This window comes from Idiotropiscis lumnitzeri, chromosome 2, assembly GCF_059441095.1.
Source record: "Idiotropiscis lumnitzeri isolate Australia: NSW breed Sydney's pygmy pipehorse chromosome 2, RoL_Ilum_1.0, whole genome shotgun sequence".
Lineage (NCBI taxonomy): Eukaryota > Metazoa > Chordata > Actinopteri > Syngnathiformes > Syngnathidae > Idiotropiscis > Idiotropiscis lumnitzeri.
Genome location: NC_142392.1, coordinates 37,281,493 through 37,302,100, shown reverse-complemented (window position 1 = coordinate 37,302,100; position 20,608 = coordinate 37,281,493). Strand labels below are relative to the sequence as shown.

Below are 20,608 nucleotides of genomic sequence, written 5' to 3'. Positions count from 1 at the left end.
ATGGTTTCGGTGTTCGAACAATTCGCTTTTCGAACAGGGTCCAGGAACGGATTATGGTCGAGAACCGAGGTTCCACTGTATATAAATATATATATATATATATATATATATATATATATATATATATATTATTTGAAAACGGACCAACAAAAAGAGTAGACAAATACCAGTCGCGTGAATGTTGTTGTATTGCTGTTGTATTTTGTGCACGTGCCCCAGTAGGCTGGACTGGAATAGCAATGCCGAAAACCAGCCTTTTCCGTAAGTTTGAATAATACACAAATGTTCTCATGTGTGACATAAACCTGAATCTCTCTCTGCAGTGATGCAGTATTTCAGCAACCTTAACGTGCAAGGTCAACAGTTATGCCCGTTTGGAGGAGCGGCTGGGACTTAAAAATATTTTCGAATAAAAAAAGTAGCCGCACGAATACAAGTTCTTACGACACAAAACAGCACAAACGAAAATCGACTATTTCATCCAAAATGCGGACGTTTTTACAGCAAAAATGATCGGTAAAATTTCAGGTTTATTTCAGATCAACAAGGCATTAAATCCAACTCATGAAACAGGCGTCGACAAAGATGACGATGCCCGTCCTTATTTTAAAACTATTTTGATGCAAAACGTTTTGAGGCAATCACTGGACACATTATGGTAACTTTAATGGACTTCTGCGCTTCTCAGTAGGTATAATGGGCCACTCTTCATCAGCAAACAGCTTGAGTTGTCTCAGCATTGAAGGGTGCTATCTCCAGACCGTATATAACCGGGAATTAATAAATACGAGTGATTCATGTGAGTCACTGATCACGGTAGCACAATACCAACCTCCTAATTCGATGGCATCCAAAACGAAGGTAGACTGACGCCACAGCGCACCTGTGTTCGTGGTCGTGACGTCACCACTAGAAATTAAAAAGTGTAATATCTCTGGACCCGAAGCAGCACAAACGAAACTTTTAACAGCACAAACGAAACAAACTATTTCCCCCTATTTTTGCAAGAAATGGGGGGCCAACTTCACGCAGGTGGCTAGTCCCACTTCACAAACTTTCACTTCCCCTGCCAATTGTTTTAGTCATTTAACATTTTAAAATGGTGGTACGAAATAATTTGAAACACAATACCTGGTGGCCTTCCGGGTCAGCCTGGTCCGATAGGGAATCGTCTCCGGGCAGGTGGCCAAAGCAGGAGTTCGGAGACCCGCTTCCTCAACGGGGAAGCGCTGATGTCAGATTCTGTGGCGTCCGAGAGTCCCACGACGGTCACATCCGTCCGGACGAGATTCACGGTTTTCGGGCACCAGATAAATGTCAGGTTTAAATGTCCTGACGCCTTTTGGGAGAGCTTATTGAAATGGCCAAGGAGAGAAAGGAACCAAGCAAGGTTGTTTGTTTTTACCGGTCGCAAGCGGGAGAGAGACCAGGAGCAGACAGGCGACTCGCTCAGTTCAGCTCTGCGCACCCTCTCGACTCTCTTCCGTTCCGCCTCCTCTTTTATTAGAGCTTGAAGGAGAGTCATAACGAAACTGAAACTAGCACATCATGGCTTACAATGAAAGCAAGGAAATAAAAACTTAACTCATAATGAAAGTTTAGATTGGACAACAAAACCTAACTCTGAGGCAAAAATGTAAGTGTGTGTGTGCGTGTGCAATTATTAATACAATTAGTGTATGAAAACATGTTTAGAAATACACAAACTGATTACATAAGGTTACTTGAGGTGATTGTGGTCTTCAGCTTATCTTACAAATATAAAAACAACAAAAATCATCATCACTCAGACACAATGGTTCTTCTGGCACTGATCACATTGGCTTAGTGTCAATAAAAGAGCTTTGCAAAATTCAATATTTCATATTTTATTCAAAATCACATTTACATCTTACCACAAAGAGTCGGTTCCTTCAGTTTTTTGGTTTCTTTTTTTTAAGCTTCAAGGATCGCTGCAATTCTCGCCAGCACAATTGTGTCTCTCAGCATGCTGTTTAGTGAAGAATGTTTTAGCACAAACGCTGCAACTGAATGGCTTGTCTCCACTGTGCGTTCTTGTGTGGCTTTTTAACTGTGACTTTCGAGAGAAACGCTTGCCACAAACTGAGCAGGAAAAAGTTTTTTCTCCACTGTGCGTTCTTGTGTGATATGTTAAATGAGAATTTTGGGAGAAGCTTTTACCACAAACTGAGCATGAAAAAGGTTTTTCTCCACTGTGTGTTCTTGTGTGCCTTTTTAAATTTGACTTATTAACGAAACTCATGCCACAAACTGAGCACGAAAATTGTTTTTCACCACTGTGTGTTCTTGTGTGGCCTGTGAAATGCGACTTTCGAGAGAAACTCTTGCCACAAATTGAGCAAGCAAAAGGTTTTTCACCACTGTGTGTTTTTGTGTGATATGTTAAAAGTGACTTTACATGAAAGCTTTTGCCACAAACTGAGCAGGAAAAGGGTTTTTCTCCACTGTGTATTCTTCTGTTTTGTTAAATTTGCCTTTTGAGAGAAACTCTTGCCACAAACTGAGCAGGAAAAAGGTTTTTCACCACTGTGTGTTTTTGTGTGATATGTTAAAAGTGACTTTACATGAAAGCTTTTACCACAAACTGAGCAGACAAAAGGTTTTTCACCACTGTGTATTCTTCTGTTTTGTTAAATTTGCCTTTTGAGAGAAACTCTTGCCACAAACTGAGCAGGAAAAAGGTTTTTCACCACTGTGTGTTCTTCTATGTTTTGTTAAAGTTGACTGATCAAAGAAGCTTCTGCCACAAACTGAGCAGGAAAATGTTTCTCCACTGTGTGTTTTTTTGTGCCCTTTTAAAGACAACTTTGAAGATAATGAGTCAGTGTGACATGCCCTTTCACCTTTGGCTTGCCCATCATCATCATCATCATAATCATCATCGTCATGAGCGTCTGATAATGTGTCCTCATCATGTGCTTGTGATGGCCCCCAGTGGTCTTCATCACCTTCTGATGTCACGTGATGACTTGAACTGCTGCTTGGAGGCTCCGCCCCTCTTTTGTCCTCACTCTCATCCTTGTTTTCAACTTCAGTCTTTATAGAGACAACGTTCACTGGTGACTTGTTGATCTCCTCTTCCTCCTCCTCCTTTTTTATGTGAGTCAAATCTGGCTCCCCTTTCACAGAACAGAGATCATTTTGTCTGACGTCTGCAGGACACAAAAAGACAAATTTGGTTTGGTCAAGTCAAAGGTCAGGCGGCGACTTTGTCTTATATTGTTTCTACCATGCTACCTTGACTTGTGCCTGCCGCACACGGAGCAATGCGTGCGACCCCGATTTGGACCGGACCATGGGGGAATTTCACAAAATTACGTCCTACGATGTAAACCTCCCTTTAGCTGCTATCACAGTTGTGCTGCTAAACTTTAGCAGCACAACTGTGATAAACGAGCATTTAAAAAGGAAGCACGTTGCGGCTGATGCCCGATTTCATTCCTGACATAGTCACAGACGGATCTGGAAGCGAACTGAAGTTAGCACACACAGGCTATTGTGTGCGTCTGATGGAACACCTGTTGTGGGACCCTAACATATTAATGGGGGCCACTGGGGGCCATCGCAACATAATGTCATTGATAGAATAGGAATCGTTCAAGTGAAATATGTTTCAAGTATTTGTTTTTGCATTTAGAGATAGTTTGATCGTGGGTACTTTTTGCTTCCATTACAATCTGGATACCAAAAAGAATTAAAGGGGCCCTGGCAACATTGTTGCTATTTATTGCATGATTTACGTTTGTTTTTGTTTTTTTTCCTCAAAATGACTTTTAGCCTGCTGGTACGTTCCAACATTCCCCTTTTTACTTTTTTTTTTTTTTTTAATAAAATTTCTGTTTCTAAATAAAATTTAAAACAAAATTACATTTGAAGAGACAAAATTCCTACACATAAATTAAGCAACAACACTTTCACTTTGCCTTTCATGTTGACATATTTGAATAATGACTGTATATTTTAAACTTATCCAATATGTATTAAAATTAGACTAAGACACACCATAATATTGGAGTTCACTGAATTATTTTGTAACTGCAATGACGTATAACAGCCATAGGGTGTAAGTAATGAGTAACAAAGTAACACATCATTGTCATTTGGATAAATTACCAGGAACTTTGAGTTGTGGGGGAGATGCAAACCACCTGGGCCACAGGAACTTTATTATCAGGAACTAAATGTTCCTGGACTTGTTGGTAGAAAAGGGGGTTTTGACGTTCTCCCTTTTTAAGCCCATAGTAAGTCAAAGATGCAGATGCATTCCTTGCAGCATGCGCTTGATCACCGATGAGATCCGTGCAACCTTGGATGGATGCATTCAATGTATTTTAATTGTTTGGATGGGGTGAAACTACGCACACGTGCACAAAACTGTGCAGATCCACCGGAGGTTCATTGACTCTCACCTGACCAAGCCAGTACAAAGTTCATAAATAAGACCAATAAGTACTTGATTTATTAAAAAAAACTTAATCCTTTGTGCTTTATCCACTAAAATTCATCAACCGCCATTGATCTTTTTGCCGCAGTGTGCAGTTTTTAGAGTCAGGCAGAATTCCTTCCGTAAGGAATTGCTTGAACAAGATATGTCAGAGTTATTGCCAAAAACGAGACAAGCCTGTACAAGTGAATCACCCAGCCAAGATTGTCTTTGTCACTTGCGAGGAGCAGTCCGGCAAAGAGAAAAGCTTTCCCGCTCCTGTGCCGCGTTTTATTGAAGCACAGCAAAGTAATTTGTATATGCAAACTCATAAAGAATGGAAAAACATGAACACTTTGACTTTATCACACCCGTCCACACTCTTCCTGTTGTTCGAACGGTTTCAGCTTACAAGACATGTTTGGGTCACACTTCTGTTCAATGCGAGCTAACGGTTTCCTGTCAAACACGGTTCAAGGCGTGCATCTGTTTTTGTGGCTTCTTGCTAAACTGCCAGCATAGACACAACTCTGTTACCACTGAACTAACGTTTTGCTGTTTAAGAGGTCCATGTTTTTGTGACCTTCTATTAACCCATAAGCATAGTTTTGAAACATGATGACATGACAAACTTAATTTCTTTCACAATAATATAAAAACTTGCGCAGATATAGCAAAAACAAATTGGAGAAGCTGTGGACCAGAGCACAACATCAGTCAGACCCCGGGTCCACAAGCCCTCTGGCAGAGACGCAAACAGAGCTTTCGCTTCAGAGTGACCCATTCACTGTCTACCATAGTGCCGAGAAATTCGGAAAATGTTTCATAACAGAGGAATTCGGATTGGGTGCTGAAACACCACACCCTGCTAGTGACGGAGTATTCTACAACTGAAATTAACTCTGCCAAAAGTCTTCACCAATGGGCCGAAATCTTTAGTATGATGATGCGCACCGAGAGTTAATGTGATTTGTGGCTCAGCGATCATAGACAATTCATACCGTTTCCTCTGCTCTGGGGCAAGGCACACATGCGGGGCAGCACCGGTAGACATCACAAATACATAATCCTAATGCAAGATGCACTTCTGACCCTCGAAATTGGGTGAATGCATTCTGATAAACCAAATCATCATAACTCAGTGTTCAATGCAAAGGACCAATTGGTGGTTTGAATGGGTGGAGGCGGCTACACCGCGCAGACCAGAGCAGGAACAGGACATACCAGCTGCGGGAAGATGGAGACCCTGGTCTCAGAGCTGCCCAGTCTACTGGAACGGAGGACAACATATGCTTCCCCCGCCGGATGTGCACAGTCAAATTCAGTCCCACTCGAATTCCAGTGTTTGTTTCACAGGTGCGGGTTCGGTCCATGGCAGTGACTCGGCCAATCTCAAGAGTCCCACAAGCGTGACAGTGTTGTTGCTCACTGGGATATGCAGAAGAAGCTTGCAAAGCGTGGAATATCTTGTTCCACCATCAAAAACTGTTGTCCATCAATCGTCACCGGAATGCCAAGACTTGCCGGTCCTTGAATGCTGAGGCTCCGCGGGCACCCCTATCGTGGAATGTGGTCCCAATCGGGTTGAGGGGTCAAGTGTGCGTTTGGAAGCCATAGAAGCGTTGTCGGAGGGGGTAGCGGTGGCGCCCCCGTGCTAGTGGACCTCTTTGTGACTGGCGTGGCGCTGGACCACAGGATGGCACATTTCAGGAAGTGGCTCGGTTTGGACCGCTCATCACCCAGTCACCCCACACCCCACAGCAAAAGCACGTCCCACTCACAACCCATCTCTATAACCACCCCTACTTCTGTTACCAGGGTTCGCGATTAACCGCTTCCCGATTGCCCGGGGCAAGTGAAATTTGGCCACGGGCAAGGTAAAATTATGGGCAACTTGCCCGACCGGGCAAGCATTTTTTAAAGCAGCCAAATATCTTTAATTTCGACGAAAACTGTGGTGTGATCTGTTTGTAGTCACTGTATGGTGATGGTTTAACCCAGACACGCCCTTATGTTGTGGTATGGTCCATTGGCCTTATCGGGGGCAATGGGCGGGCGCTACGGGGATCAGTTAGTTCAGTGAATGTCGAGTTGAAGTGGACGTCAATAAATCCCGCAGTATTGGAACTCGCTGTAGTTGCATCCTCATTTGAAGTTTGAAAAACACAACAAAAACCGACGATATTTCGGCCGAAAATTGACAGCCGGAGGTTTTCTTACCTTCTGCGCATGTTTACAAGTAGCGACGAGTTCGTTCAAATCCAAACATTTCGGATTCCTCTGACATGACTAAAATAGCTCGAATATTTTTAAGTAGACAATTCAGTTGCGAGTAAGGAAGGGAGTAATATTTGATTATTGGCTGTTAATTCATTAGCTCCATGATGTGACCTGACATAGTGTCAGTGACTGTGTTCTGTTTATGCTATGAAACTTATGGAGGCAGCGCCACAGGCACTGGTCCTAAAGGAATACACAAATTTCCCACACTCACAATTTACTCATGTGATTCCTCAATTAATAGGCTCTCCTGGATTTAAAATTGATAATCTGGATTGCTGTAATATCATTTTCCCAATTTAACATGCAGATTTGTTAATTATTAAAACTACTATTAACATTTTCAAAAACTGCACAGGATGATACATGCTGTTGTGAGGAGGGTTTCATGGTTGATGATGAAAACAAGATTAATTTATGCTTCTCAGATTATATGTTTATTTACATTTGTGGCGCACATTTTACAACCATAAACATTTTATTCTTAGAGAAAAAAAATTGTCACTTGCCCAAGTCAGGCAAGTAATTTGGCCACTCGGGCAAGGCAAATTTTAATGGCACTTGCCCTATGGGCAAGCAGTTTTTAAAGTTAACCGCGAACCCCGGTTACGTGACCTTGTTGACCAGCCGGTGCGGACAACAAGCCTGCTGTGGCGCTGCGTCACCAGAACATGGCCAAGGAGCAGCGGAAACGGAAAGAGCAGACGCAATGGGAGCTGCATGCGTCGGCTGCTGCATTAGCTGCTTCCCCCCGCTTTTATTTTATTTTTTTTCCCATATTCTTTTTTCCTTTCCCGGTGAATTAGCACTCTTGGCCCTCTGAACCTGCAAGTGTAACAATTCTTTTTCTACATCCAATACAATATTTTCTTTCATCGATGCAGAAACGGGGGTTCTACTCATACTGATTAGCAGTTTCTCATTGACGGACTGTTTCGCATGATGTCAGTAACTGGGAGGCGCACGCCCTCGAAGACGGCCACCCGGCACAGCTGAGTGGTGGTGACACTATTGGACGGGTCACTGGCGGAAGCTTCAATCCATTCGCGTCTCGCCCCGTCTCCCATAAGAGCTCACTAACTTAATCCCTCATCATATTTTACAAATGCCAATGCCAATTGGTTTTGTCTTCTGTTTATGATTCATATTCAATCCCCATGAACATGTGAACTATAATTTAGCTCCTCTTTTTTTAACTAACTAATACAGTGATTCTCAAATAGTGGGGCGCGGTGCGATGCTCAGGGGGGCGCGTGGGACCCTGGGGAACCAGCTTTTTTGCATGGTTTTGGGACCAAAAAAGGCGATCTCAGACCACGCGAGTTTGAGCTCGTCAAAGCTGTTTGTGCCCCGAGTTCACGCAGTACTGATTAACAAAAAAAAAAGCGTCACCCCGTCGCTCGTTGACCCGGAAGTGATTTCTTTCGCCGCTCCTTAAATGCCCCGTGCCAAGCTATCTTGCGCCGCAGCAGAGCGAGCAAGGAGACGCTAAGCGCCCTAATCGCTAAAATGAATTGCTTCGATGGACGCTCGACTTTGAAAAGAAGTCTGACTCAAACCGCGTTCGGGCGGAGAGCCAGCAGCTATGAACAGAAATGTTGTATTGCAACCATGACGTATCCAAACAAAATAAGACGATGGCTACGTGAGCAATTGAGCAGACGCTCTCAGGCTGGAACACGGAAATGGCTGACGTCATCAAAACGAAGCGGTTTGACGTCAAACAGATTGTGAACATAAAAAAAAATGTATAGTCAACAAATTGCTTTATGTTATTTATATATAATTTTTGTTTGAAATCCCCCTGGCTCTTTTTGTCTTTCCTATGTCAGGTTTAAAACGGCCCTGACGCCTTTTTTACACCGGGAATTATTTAAATAATGATGGCTGAATGTCCAAAGTCAATCAAGCAAAGTTTTATTTTCCAATTTGCGAGTTGGTGAGAGAGAGAGAGCCGGAGGCCGAACAGGCCTGTTCGGCCTCCCACACTCCCTTCTTCTGACCCCCTCCTCTGACTCTCCTCCGGACATAAAGAGACAAAGAGGGGGGCTGTCTTCTGGAATTCTAGCAGGCAGGCAGGAAACAACCAATCACAACAGACAGTTTAAAACTTCAGCTCGAAGATTCAGAAACTTGAAACCGAATGTGTGTGTGTGTGTGTGGCTGTGCTCATGTGTGCTAAATGAGTGTCTGTGTGTATACAATTATTAGTGATACAAATAGTGTATGAAACATGATTATGAATACACAAAATTGGTGACATATCCTAACATTCCCCCCTGTTGTGAATTCAAAATCATGGCCCTACGGCTTTAGGACAGATCATCATTTTGAAATCATACAACAGTGTGGTCATCCGTGGAGAGGCGAAAAACCCTAGTAGGGACAAAAATTCCTCTCCTCTCTTCCGACGTGGAACGAGATCTTAATCATTTGATGACCATCAGGGAATAAAACATATAAAAATACATTTCAATGTGCCTAGTGAAAAATAACAAAACTGTCTCCACGCAGAGCTTGTCTCTGGGGTGACTTGATGCAGGCCCCTTGCCTCGCTGTAGGAGGAGACAGCCGTCTTTACCTCCCGGATCTTCGTGTGTGGTGTATGTGTATGCACGTGTGGGGCTTGGGCGACAAGTCCATATTCTTTTTACGTTTCAGTGTCCAGTTCGAGTTCGTCATCGTCCAGTTTGAGTTTGTCATACTCAACATCAATCAGATTGTAATGTTACTTTTGGGTAACAAACATGCAATTAATCATCATTTTTGTCATAAAAATAATGCAACAAAAACAGTCTACACATAACAAAAATGAAAACCATAATTATCCCGATATATATTGTGTCTTTCAAATTCTTCATAGTGGTCATAACATCAATAATTGTTTCATTTTTAAAACTTTAAATGCAATTATGTTCTTCAATCAAGGCTCAAATTTCTTTATGTACGTCATTAATTTCCAAACCATATCTAATCTTTTTATTCTGTGGCTTCAACATTCGTATCTGTGGCTGGTGGTGTGGTTCTGATGTGCGTGTGGTCCGAGATTCTGACTCAGGTAGACTCCTGTTCGAGGGATTCGCGTTGCTAGGCCTTTAGCTGGAAACCGGTGAAGTTTGTACTGCAACTGGTGGATCCAGCTGCCACGCCCCGCGACCTTTGCTGCGTCGGGGTCACCGCCATCATCTGGCGAGGGCCATCTCAGCATTCACTTCCCCCCAACGAAGTCGTTTCAACACCTTGAAGAAGAGTTGGTCTCCCACACGGACGTAATTTCTGTAAATCAGAACAACACTTGACCAGTATTGGCGTCTTTTGGATCTTTTTCGGTCAAACATATTTTTCGTTGGTGGTTCTGATGAACCTGAGAGTCTATAGGGGATAATGTCCTTCCTTCGGCTGGCATTGTCCTCATTGCTGTGATTGAAACATAGTCTGGCCATTGTCTCTTTTTTTTCATTGTCTTGATAAGTCTGGCCATAACAGTTCAATTAGTGCGTTCCACAAGTCCTGCAGACTGTATGCACAGTGACGCTTTGAGTCCATTTTTTAACAACTGTCCCACTTGTTACAACATCATTCACAAAATGCATCATTTTCACTTCAAATCACTTCTTGAAATTCCAAATGTCAGGATAATTTGATTACACAACACTTTTCCCAATCGTTTTTAGCATCAGCATGTGTTGATGGAAACAACTTAATCCATTTTGAAAACATTTGAATTATAACCAAACAATATTGCAACCCAAACAAATAACAGTGTCCAAAAAAATTTTTTTTGTTGAAAAGTCTGTATGTGGGAACAATTTCATATCATATCTCCTCCCTGTTGAGGCACGACGTCTGCTCGTGTCTCACTCAATGTTTGCATCATTGTCCACCCAATGTGCATGTTCAATTAGTGGTGCCTTTTTCCCTGGCCTGAGATCAACTTGTCAAGTTGATTTACTGTTTGTGTTCATTAAACCTCTTGTGCTATGCCGACCTTGGGATTATGGCTTGGCTCCAGCCTTTATTCAATCGTAATCGTGTCATTTTCTGTTAAGAGAATTTTGCATTTACAAATACTTACTTAGATGTGCTTTATGCACAATTTTTCTTTTATCTTTTGTGATTTTTAAAGCACCCGTTCGACCAAAGTCGACAGAACACAAGAACATTTTATCTTGACTGTGAGTTCACATAGTAACCATACAGCTCATACAAGATGGGAAACTCCAAATTTTAATTAGCTCACAACCGCCTACGCTCTTCCTGCTTATCCTAACAATTTCTCTCTTTTACAAGTTATCTGTTGGTATCGCACTACTAATACTCCCATCGCATAAAAGTCAGCGTGATTTCTTCCTACAACCTTGGTTCTCAGACACTTTCTTATCAGTCTGGAAGGTGCACCTGGTCTTCATGTCTTTACACGTCTTAACTCCTCCAGTCGGGAGGAAAAAATGTCAAAAAGTCAAGTCATGGGTTTGGTGAAAATTTGGACGGCTCCACAGTCGTGTGGCGCCTTCTAAATGGTGCGTGGAAAAAAAAATGATGCTGGGCTTAAATGCATCGCACCTTATTAATGTAATGTTACAATTAAATCGCCGTGCAATGTGAATGTCGTGTGATGGAATGTCATTTTTTCATTCCTTAAAGCAGCAGTGAAAGCTCTTGATCACACTCTTAAGTGGTTCTCTGCCACGAAATCCAAATTGTTGTGACTAATATGCAAATGGATTCACTTTCCTGTGTTTCTGCAGCAACACAAGTCCATGAAGCCATTTTTTGCAGTCACTGTTTGCCCAAATGGCTTATAATAATAATTTGGTAGTGCATTAAGATGCTTTGTAAATACAATCTTGCAGTGTATCTCCACAAGTTCCAACATACACAACCCATTTTATGGCCATGATACTGTTGTTTTAAACTCACCCTAAGCCTGTTGGGCTCTTTCTCTGCCGCATAAATTACAGCCCTGAGAGACTTTGGGCTCCAACTTTATCTATGAAAGGTCAGGGACTTAATGGAGGTCATGAAAGTCCCAAGGAAGGTGTTTACACAAAAGTGGTCTGGCAAAGATTTATTACTATTTTTCTTCACTGACAATGCGTCCTTTTAAAGTTTTGACTCTTGTGTAAATTCGCCCTTGCTTATTAATTCTGATATTAAAGTCCAATTGTCAGTGTATCACGGCCTAATAAGCAAAACGCATGTTGATGTAGAAGTCCTTCTACACACACTTTTTATGTTAGTTTTTTTCTTTCGCCATGTGATCCTCTGTTGCTTCTCTCTTCGTCCTGAAAAGTTATTGTTTATCACAAGACTCTCTGCTTCCTTCTTTTTTTTAAATGTTTTCTCTTTTTCTTCCTTCTGCTCAACACGTTCAAGCTTTTTGTGCATAATTTAAAATCTTCTTTTCCATTTTACAAGTTGGCCATTTTAAATTAGGTTGTTTTATTTGAAAAGCCTGTAATTCTCTTTTTCCTTTTTCACATAATCACAAATTTCTTATCACAGAATGAACATGTTAATTCTATTTTATTTTTTTTATTTTTTTCTCTAATCTTGACTCATTTCACTTTGACCAATTCTACCTTAAAGTGGACAAGTACACATTAATGTTATCTGTAATTTCTAATTTCTTCTCTGCTTTAATGAAAATTATAGCCCTTGCCAAATTTTTCCTGTATCATTTATATTTCTGCATTTCATTGCATCTCTGGCCTACTTTAATATAAACATCATCAACTGGAATATGAAATCTAAAATATGTATTTCTTCAATTCACCAAAAAGCAAAATCTAATTTCTATCCTCCTCCTCACAGGAGCCTCTCCACAGTCTGCTCCTAATTTCCAAATTCACTGTAGTTTTTCCACAACCACTCAAACCTACCAATGTCTCGAATCAAAATTTAAAAAAATCAGGAAACACCTATGTTTTTGCAAAAATTCCTCATGTTCACTTTCAAAAGCTTCATCCAATTGTTAAAATTTCATAACACCTACTTCTCCCTTTCTGAAGGAGACGCAAGTATACAATTAAGTAAAAACCATCATCAAAATGATATATCTTGTCTATTGAATCATGTAAATATAAATTATCTCATCACTAAACTTTTTCTGTAAATTAATCACATCCCCACAACTTGGGCTCTCATTATTCTGTAAAAATAAAACTAATTTCAATTCATGCAACCAACTCAGTGGCCTTCTGGGTCCCTCAACCACACAGGTTCTAATTCTGTTACTCTATTAATTTTTCCACTTGCAAATCTGACTATGGCACCTTTCTCACTTGCCCTATCATTTGAAATTGATTTATTATAAGCAATCCTATCTGCACCAATGTCACATAAAAAAAGGGTAATTGGTGTCCCATTACCAATACGGTTATTTCAGCTCAATCATTTAATCAAAAGCCAATATCTTTTGTAAATTTAGGAAAACCTCTTCATTTAAAAACTCATCTGTTCTTTAATCTTTCTATCTTAGTCATGCTGAAGGCTGCTTCTTCTCAAGGCAATTTCTTGCTATCTGGCCTTCTTTTAGTGTGGTCTTCCTGTGTGGTTGACGGCAGTTTCTGGCAAAGTGTCCTGATCTGCCACAATTGTAACAAATATCATCTCCGGTGGGAAGGCGTCCTCGTCTCAGCCTCTTCCACCTTGATAAAAGACTTTCTGACCTTTATTCTGATAAAAAGTGTCTATAGACCTCTGTTTCTTTTTATTTTCTATCTTCTCAGCATGGAGGGCGTGATTTACATACTCCTCCAGGGTACCTGTTGGCAGGCAAATGTAATGTTTATTTACCCACTTATGAATTTCCTCTCTTGATCCTGCATGTAAAGCATTCTTCAACTGCTGTTGAAATGCCCCATCCACATCACCATCTTCCTGCAGCCCGCTGTGGTTTTGAAACACAGCTGTCATTCTCACTTTGTATTGCCCAAATGTCTCATCTTTTCTGTTTCTTGTCACCCTCTTCTCTTTTTAAGGCTACCCTCATCCAATATTCTGTTTCCTCAAAGCCATTTTTCTTCATCTTTTTGTGGTCTTTCTTTGTCTTTGCTATGATTGATTTCTGCAATGCGGCTATTTTTCGTGTTTTTAACTGACCATTAAAACCATGTTCAGCTTTCCATGAGTCTAAATACTGAATTTTATCAGGATCCTGTTTTTTGATGAACTTCCTTATCTTCACTCATCTTTTTAAACCAGCCTAGGCGTCTGGGTTCAATTTCTTTATTTTTCAGAAAACGCACATCAGGCTATTTCTCTCTTTTCTTTTAAGCCTATCCCGTTGTATAAGTTATTTTATTTAATTTCAAATTTAAATGAATTTATCTCCTCAAATCATCTTCTTTATTAATTTCTTTTGTAAATTTGGGAATTATTTTTCTCAATAAGATCTCGTCACTCATAAGTAGCCTTTTGTTGGTTACTAATCCTTGATTCCATTTTATCTCTACTTCATCAATCCTTTTAGCATAATTCCAACCACTTTGATCACTCTCCCTGACATTTAGACACACAGACAGACACTCAGACAGACACACAGACATATACACGGGCCCACAAAACGACACACACAGTTCCATCTTTATCTTTTGCCCATAATAAATACTTTAATTTATCTAATATCGCTCATAATTATGTATGTGCAGCCCTGTAGGGCGAGTGCAGCCTCTGCCACAAATGCACACTGTCACTTATACACGCAGCACATTGAGGTGAGCGCTTTTTTGGTTTGTCCATCTTTTATTGGGGTTTTTTGTCTTATCGATGCAGTTCTGTCTGATCTAGTTCTCATTCTATGTGGCGTTACCTGATAATGTGGGTGGTGGGGGGGTAATTCAGGATGCAGGGGGCAGTTGCAACCCCGCCCCTTCTTTACCTTCTTCAACAACACTCTCTGTCATCCTCAAATACTATTCCTGTTTATAACCCGTATTGCATTATACGGGATAAAATACCAAATGGTATTTGTAATCCCCAATCACACCATTCACTCACTTTGCATACAGCAAAATGATCATTCCACATCTGGTGTTGTGTGTGCGGGTTTTTTTTTTTGTTTTTTTTCTTCAGCTTCTCTGCAAATTCTTCTCTTTTGCTGTTGTCTGGTCAGCTACTTCTCCAAACCCACACACACACACGCACGCACGCCCCCTCACGCACGCAAACCCCCACCTTTTTTTTTTTCTCTTTGTCCTCATACACACACACACAGCTGCGCAGCTACAAACAATATTCTAATAAAAACCACCAAAAATAATGCCTTATTATTCCCTAAATTTCAATGTGAAATTGTGAGTAGACCTCTAAGTCGTCGATAATTTCTATTTATCGACACCGAGGAACTTTTAATAGACTCTACCGTGCTGTCGGTTTGAACGAGTTACGACCTAATTTCTTCTTTTTGTAACTCCCTAAACAACACGATCCGGTTTAGACGTACCGCAGGACGTTCTTTTTTACCACCGCGTTATCTGTAAGGGAGACCCAGTCTCCCGAGAAACCCAGTTTCTCAATGAGTTACGGCCTAATACTATTTGTAACTCCTTGAATAACGCGATCCGGTTTTTTTCTTTTCTTCTTTTTTTTTATCAGACGGACCGCAGAACCGTCAATCAACGCAACCGTGCTTTCCGTAAGGGAGACCCAGTCTCCCGAGAAACCCAGTTTCTCAATGAGTTATGGCCTAATTATTTTTCTATAACTCCTTAGACGAGCACGATCCAGTTTCTTTTCTTTTCGACCGAACTACTGCAAAACGGCCGGCGCGCTCTTCCTTACTCACATAAATCACCCCTTACGAATTGTGTTAATATTTTAAATTTTAAAATGGTGGCACAAAATAATTTGAAAAACAATACCTGGCTTCCTCCGGATCCGCCTGGTCCGACAGGGAACCGACATCCGGACGGACGGCCGCGCCGCAGCTCAGGGACCCGCTTTCAAATGGTGAAGCGCTGACGTCAGATTCGTTGGCCCCCGAAATATCCAGCGACGTTCGCCCGTCCGGGTGTGGCTCCCGGGTTGACCGGCACCAATAAATGTCAGGTTTAAAAGGTCCTGACGCCTTCATTAGACTGAATTAAATGCAGAGAACCAGAGGAATAACCAGGGAAGGTTTTGTCTTTTCTCCATCGCGATGGGAGGAGAAGCCAGGAAGTGAAGTAGACGTCTTGCCAGTTCACTCTCCCGCACTCTCACTGACTCCTTCGCCCATCCCTCTGGACTTTATTCAGAGAAAAACGAAACCTATGGAAAGTGAAACTTAAAACAAGCGTGTGGGTGTGCGCATGTGTGCTGAAGCAATGATGTGCGTGTCTGTGAGTGTGTGTGTAATTATCATTGATACAAATAGTGTATAAAAAACATGATTAAAAATACACAAACTATTTACATACTCTCACACCCCCCACTATTGGTTATTCTTTGGCATACATTTTCTGCACTGATTTTATTTGGCATAAACAAATGTTTAGCAAACCGACAAGTAAAAGGCAATAATTAAAAATAAAACGGCAATAACCTTGAACGCATTTCCCCAAACAACTTAATATTGTGATGCATATTTTTAACGACAGAAAGTCGTTCTTTACAAAGCAAATGAGAGTAAAACGTGTACAAACCTGCTTTGAGTGGCACAACACGAGACTGGTTGCAAACTTCGTCCAGCAGTTTATGATGTTGCTCGTTCTCTTCTTTTATTCCACAAAGTTCCTCTTTGTACTTGGGTGTCGTTCTTTCACACATTTTCAAATGATAATTCCAAAAAATCCGCACTTGATCTCTGCTTGGCGATGAGTCATGTGCCTCTTTTTGTTAGCGGCTAGCTAGCTTACAAGCTAAGCTAACAAGCTAAGCTAACTGCACCGAAAAGTATCAACACGCGAAGATGAGTTGATCGGGACACAAAGACTTAATGAATTATGTCGACGTCCTTTAGAGGAGCACTAAGGATCGAGAGACCTCATTGTTGGGACAGAAAAGCGACTGTCCTCAGCGAAGCCGGACCGAGATCTTACATAGTAAAACAAAGCATGGACAAAGAGTGAGGAGGAACAGGAGGAGTCTTCTGAAGGTTCCCGAGGACTGTAAGAAATCTTCTGATACGGCTGAGGCTGCAAAGCAGGTGGATACATCGAAGGAGCACAGACCAAAACCACCAGCAATTTCTGGGATTACTGAACCTCTTCGAAGATCAACAAGAGTTAGACGACAACCGGACAGGCTGATTGAAAATGTTTAATGTTGTGTGATTGTTGCTAAAATTGTTGTAGAGCTGCTTGTTGTCATAAAAAATGGATAGATATTGTTAAGAAGTGAAAATAATTGATAACAAAACAAAATTATTATAATAATAATAAAAAATAATAAGAATGAAAAAAAAGCTTAGGCATTGTTTAACGTTTGAAAGGGAGATGTAATGATAGCAGTTATATCATTGGCCACTAGTTAGCAGTATTGCCCGATGTGTGTTTTGGTTACCAGACGAACAAGTGTGTCTGCACATAGACGAGAATGCAAGTCAGTAAATTAAGAGACACAAGCTTGCAGCATCACGTTGCCTGCGTGACTTCTGAAGATAGAAGACGGAACATTACAGTAATCATTTAAAAAAAACGTATAGTAACCATAAAATTATTTTTAAAAAACGTATCGTAAACATACTAAAGCTGTTGCTTTTTGTTATTTACAAAGAATTTTTGTTTAAAATTCCCCTGGCTCTTCTTTTTGTGTTTTCTATATTATGTACGTATTAGTAGCTTCCCACAACTCCCTGGCAGAAGGTAGGCACTGATTTTTTTCATATAAGAGAACATTATCAGATTCCCAAGCGTGAAAAAATCCTGAGTGACATGGCAGGTGCTAAGTACTTCAAATTAGATGCATCGCATGGATTTCTGTATTCATAAATGTGTTTGGTTTGCTTCTGTGAATAAAGATTTAAAAAAAAAACGTATTAGTAAATATTTATCATCTCATCAATATTTGCACAACAGAGTACTGAGTTTCGAGATCCTCACAAAAAATAATTCTCAAAATTATATTTCTTAGCAATTTAGCTTAGTTAAGGGATATTTTATTGACAATCTAACATCAATCTACAAAGGCAGAAAAAAAATTGGTGGTGGGGGGGGCGCGAATCTTTTTCTTCTTGGGAGGGGCGGGCGTGAAATAATTGAGAAGCACTGCTAGTATTTGCAGACATTATATTCATACAATCTCGCAGCCCGAGTGAAACACAGCATTGTTGCAAGTTCGGGAGGAGAAACTTAAACGTCTCACTGCTGGAGCAGCACCAGCTTCTCGAGGCAAAGGCGGAAGTGACGTCAGATCTTACGCGCCAATGTGGCGTTATTTTAGTTTTTTTTTTTTTTATCAACCGAAATAAAATATTATATAGAATATATATTGAAATATAACAGCCAGGGGTAAAAACATACACAGAGGCAAAGAAATATATTTGAAAAACACGTGCTGAAAGCATGACGTCATAAGCAAGCGCGCAGCTTCCGAAGGACCTTGACCACATCCACCGACCCGTCCACACCGGAACAAAAACCGTCCACCGCTAAATTCTTCTGATTTAGTGTGGAACTGACTGTAAATTTCTCACAGAATGTCCAGTGCTACTCTAAAGGACTACGACATAATTAATTAAGTCTTTGTGTCCCGATAACTCATCTTCGCGCGTTGATGCTTTTCGGCGTAGTTAGCTTAGCTTGTTAGCTTGCTAGCCGCTAACGAAAAGAGGCACATGACTCATCGCCAAGCAGAGATCAAGTGCGGATTTTTTGGAATTATCATTTGGAAATGTGTGCTAGAACGACACCCAAGTACAAAGAGGAACTTTGTGGAATAAAAGAAGAGAACGAGCAACATTTTCAACTGCTGGGCGAAGTTAACAAGCAGCCTCCTGTTGTGCTACACAAAGCAGGTTTGTACCCGTCTTACTCTCATTTGCTTTGGAAAGAACGACTTTCTATCGTTAGAAATATGCATCACAACATTAAGTTTTTGGGGGAAATCGTTCACGGTTATTGCCGTTTTATTTTTAAATATTGCCTTTTACTTGCCGGTTTGCTGAACATTTGTTTTTGCCAAATGAAATCAGTGCAGAAAATAAATGCCAAAGAATAACCATTAGTGGGGGGTCAACTCCGTATTTTTTTTTCCCAGTTTAAAATTTGAACTGATTATTTAACATTTTACTTATTCAGGTTTTTAAATGTTGTTAAAGAAATTAAGTTTGTCATGTCATCATGTTTCAAAACTATGCTGCCAGATGTAGTGTATGTTTATATCCACTGTTGGAGTTGAGCCACCGAGAAAATGAGAAACATTTTGTAAATGAATCTTAAATGCCAAAGTTACTCCAATGCGTGATCGTTTTTTGAACTCAAGAAGAATAGGGTCAAATAAAGACTCAACAACAACTGAATAGAGTTCCAATATTTAGTTTCTTCAATTTCTGGCGTTCAGGAAATAGTACAAATACAGATATCTGGGCGGCTTTTTCTTAATCTCATGAGAAACTATAATCAGACGAGTACAATCGAAAAATGGCGCGCTGATCTCAGCCCAGCCTCACATTTTATCGGAGGTTTTTTATGTCAAGGGTCATGTAGGTTGAATCGGTCGTCCTTGCTCCTTCCCCCGTCCACCTTCCACGTCCAAGGCTGACCTTCTCAGGCAGGCGGCAGTCTCTCCGTCTCTCCTGCTCACATTCCCCTGTAATCACGTCAGTGTACAGATTGTGTGGTGTATCTTTTCCCAGATCAAATTGTTATGTTTTTGGTGTTCTTGATAGCGTCCCTGTGACGTCCTCCCCGGATATGTTTGTATCTTCTATGGCCTATGTGGAGAATGTGTTTTATTGTATTTGTCCATGAAGTGCTATCTGGTTTGTCATCAGTTTGACCTGAGCAGACTGAATCTGTTTGTTCTGAATGAGAGTGTGGGTCATGAAAATACTATGTGTGCAATTTTGAGGTCTTACATTTAAACTTAGTCATATAAATTTAGCATATGAATGCATCAGTAAACACCATGACTACAATCCCAGTCAATCTTATCGATGCACTGCACTTCTACTTTCATTTGAGAAATGCTTTTTGTTCAATCAATGTTTAACATGTTCAGTAAATATGAACCTGCTAAATTAAATAATTGACCTTCTGTCCCGTAAGTGTTTAAAATAATGCCAGCAATCGTAATACAAACCTTCAATATTCATGTCCGGTGTGGCCATTTCCTATAAGAAGGGAAGGCCAGAGAGAGGGGACACCTTTCCCTTTTTTCTTTTTGGGGAGACTTCTTTTGACATCAGCATGTGGCGAGAAGAAAATCTCTTTCTAACCAAAATGACTGTGTCAGAGAATCTTTTTCCATCACCAATTCTGCCATGCTCGGCGACCTGTCCGGAGCGAAGCTGAGCCAGACCCACACATCAACAACAAAATATACCACATTTTTGGCGTCACAAACAGGATTCTTGCTCCATTGAGGGTCTCAAGGGTGCTGGGGCGCAGGCGTTCAACAGCCGGCCGGCTGAACTTTCGGTGAGATGCTTTTACTCACAATGGGTGTTGTGCGCCTGTGTCCAAGCGGTCGGGGCTTTTGGGGTCGTTAAAGAGAGCTTGTGCGTGTGGGTCTGCTGGCTGATTGGTCATGGAAAATGTCCCTGTGTTAGTTTCAATTATTGTTTAAACAAGAGGCCTCTATAATGATTAAGACATTAAAAGATGTCAAAGTAACCACACTATGAAAGAACATTAGAAAAAGTATGAAAAAATAAATAAATAAATGAAAAAAAAATGATAAGAACTAAGTAAATGGGGACTAGTGCGGGAGAAATGTGCAGAAGATAAAGAAAAGAAAGGT

At 40.8% G+C, this 20,608-nt stretch overlaps 2 protein-coding genes and 1 pseudogene across 2 annotated transcripts in view; 2 read left to right on the top strand and 1 right to left on the bottom strand.

Moving 5' to 3' along the window:
* Positions 1-20,608, bottom strand: part of LOC148342459 (uncharacterized) — a 299,864-nt gene that overhangs the window by 55,967 nt on the left and 223,289 nt on the right. The gene's annotated exons all lie outside the window — the stretch shown is intronic.
* The window catches only part of LOC148342466 (uncharacterized), a 90,896-nt gene that overhangs the window by 28,347 nt on the left and 41,941 nt on the right, over positions 1-20,608 (top strand). The window lies entirely within an intron of this gene.
* Positions 1-20,608, top strand: part of LOC148342470 (uncharacterized) — a 34,587-nt pseudogene that overhangs the window by 3,887 nt on the left and 10,092 nt on the right.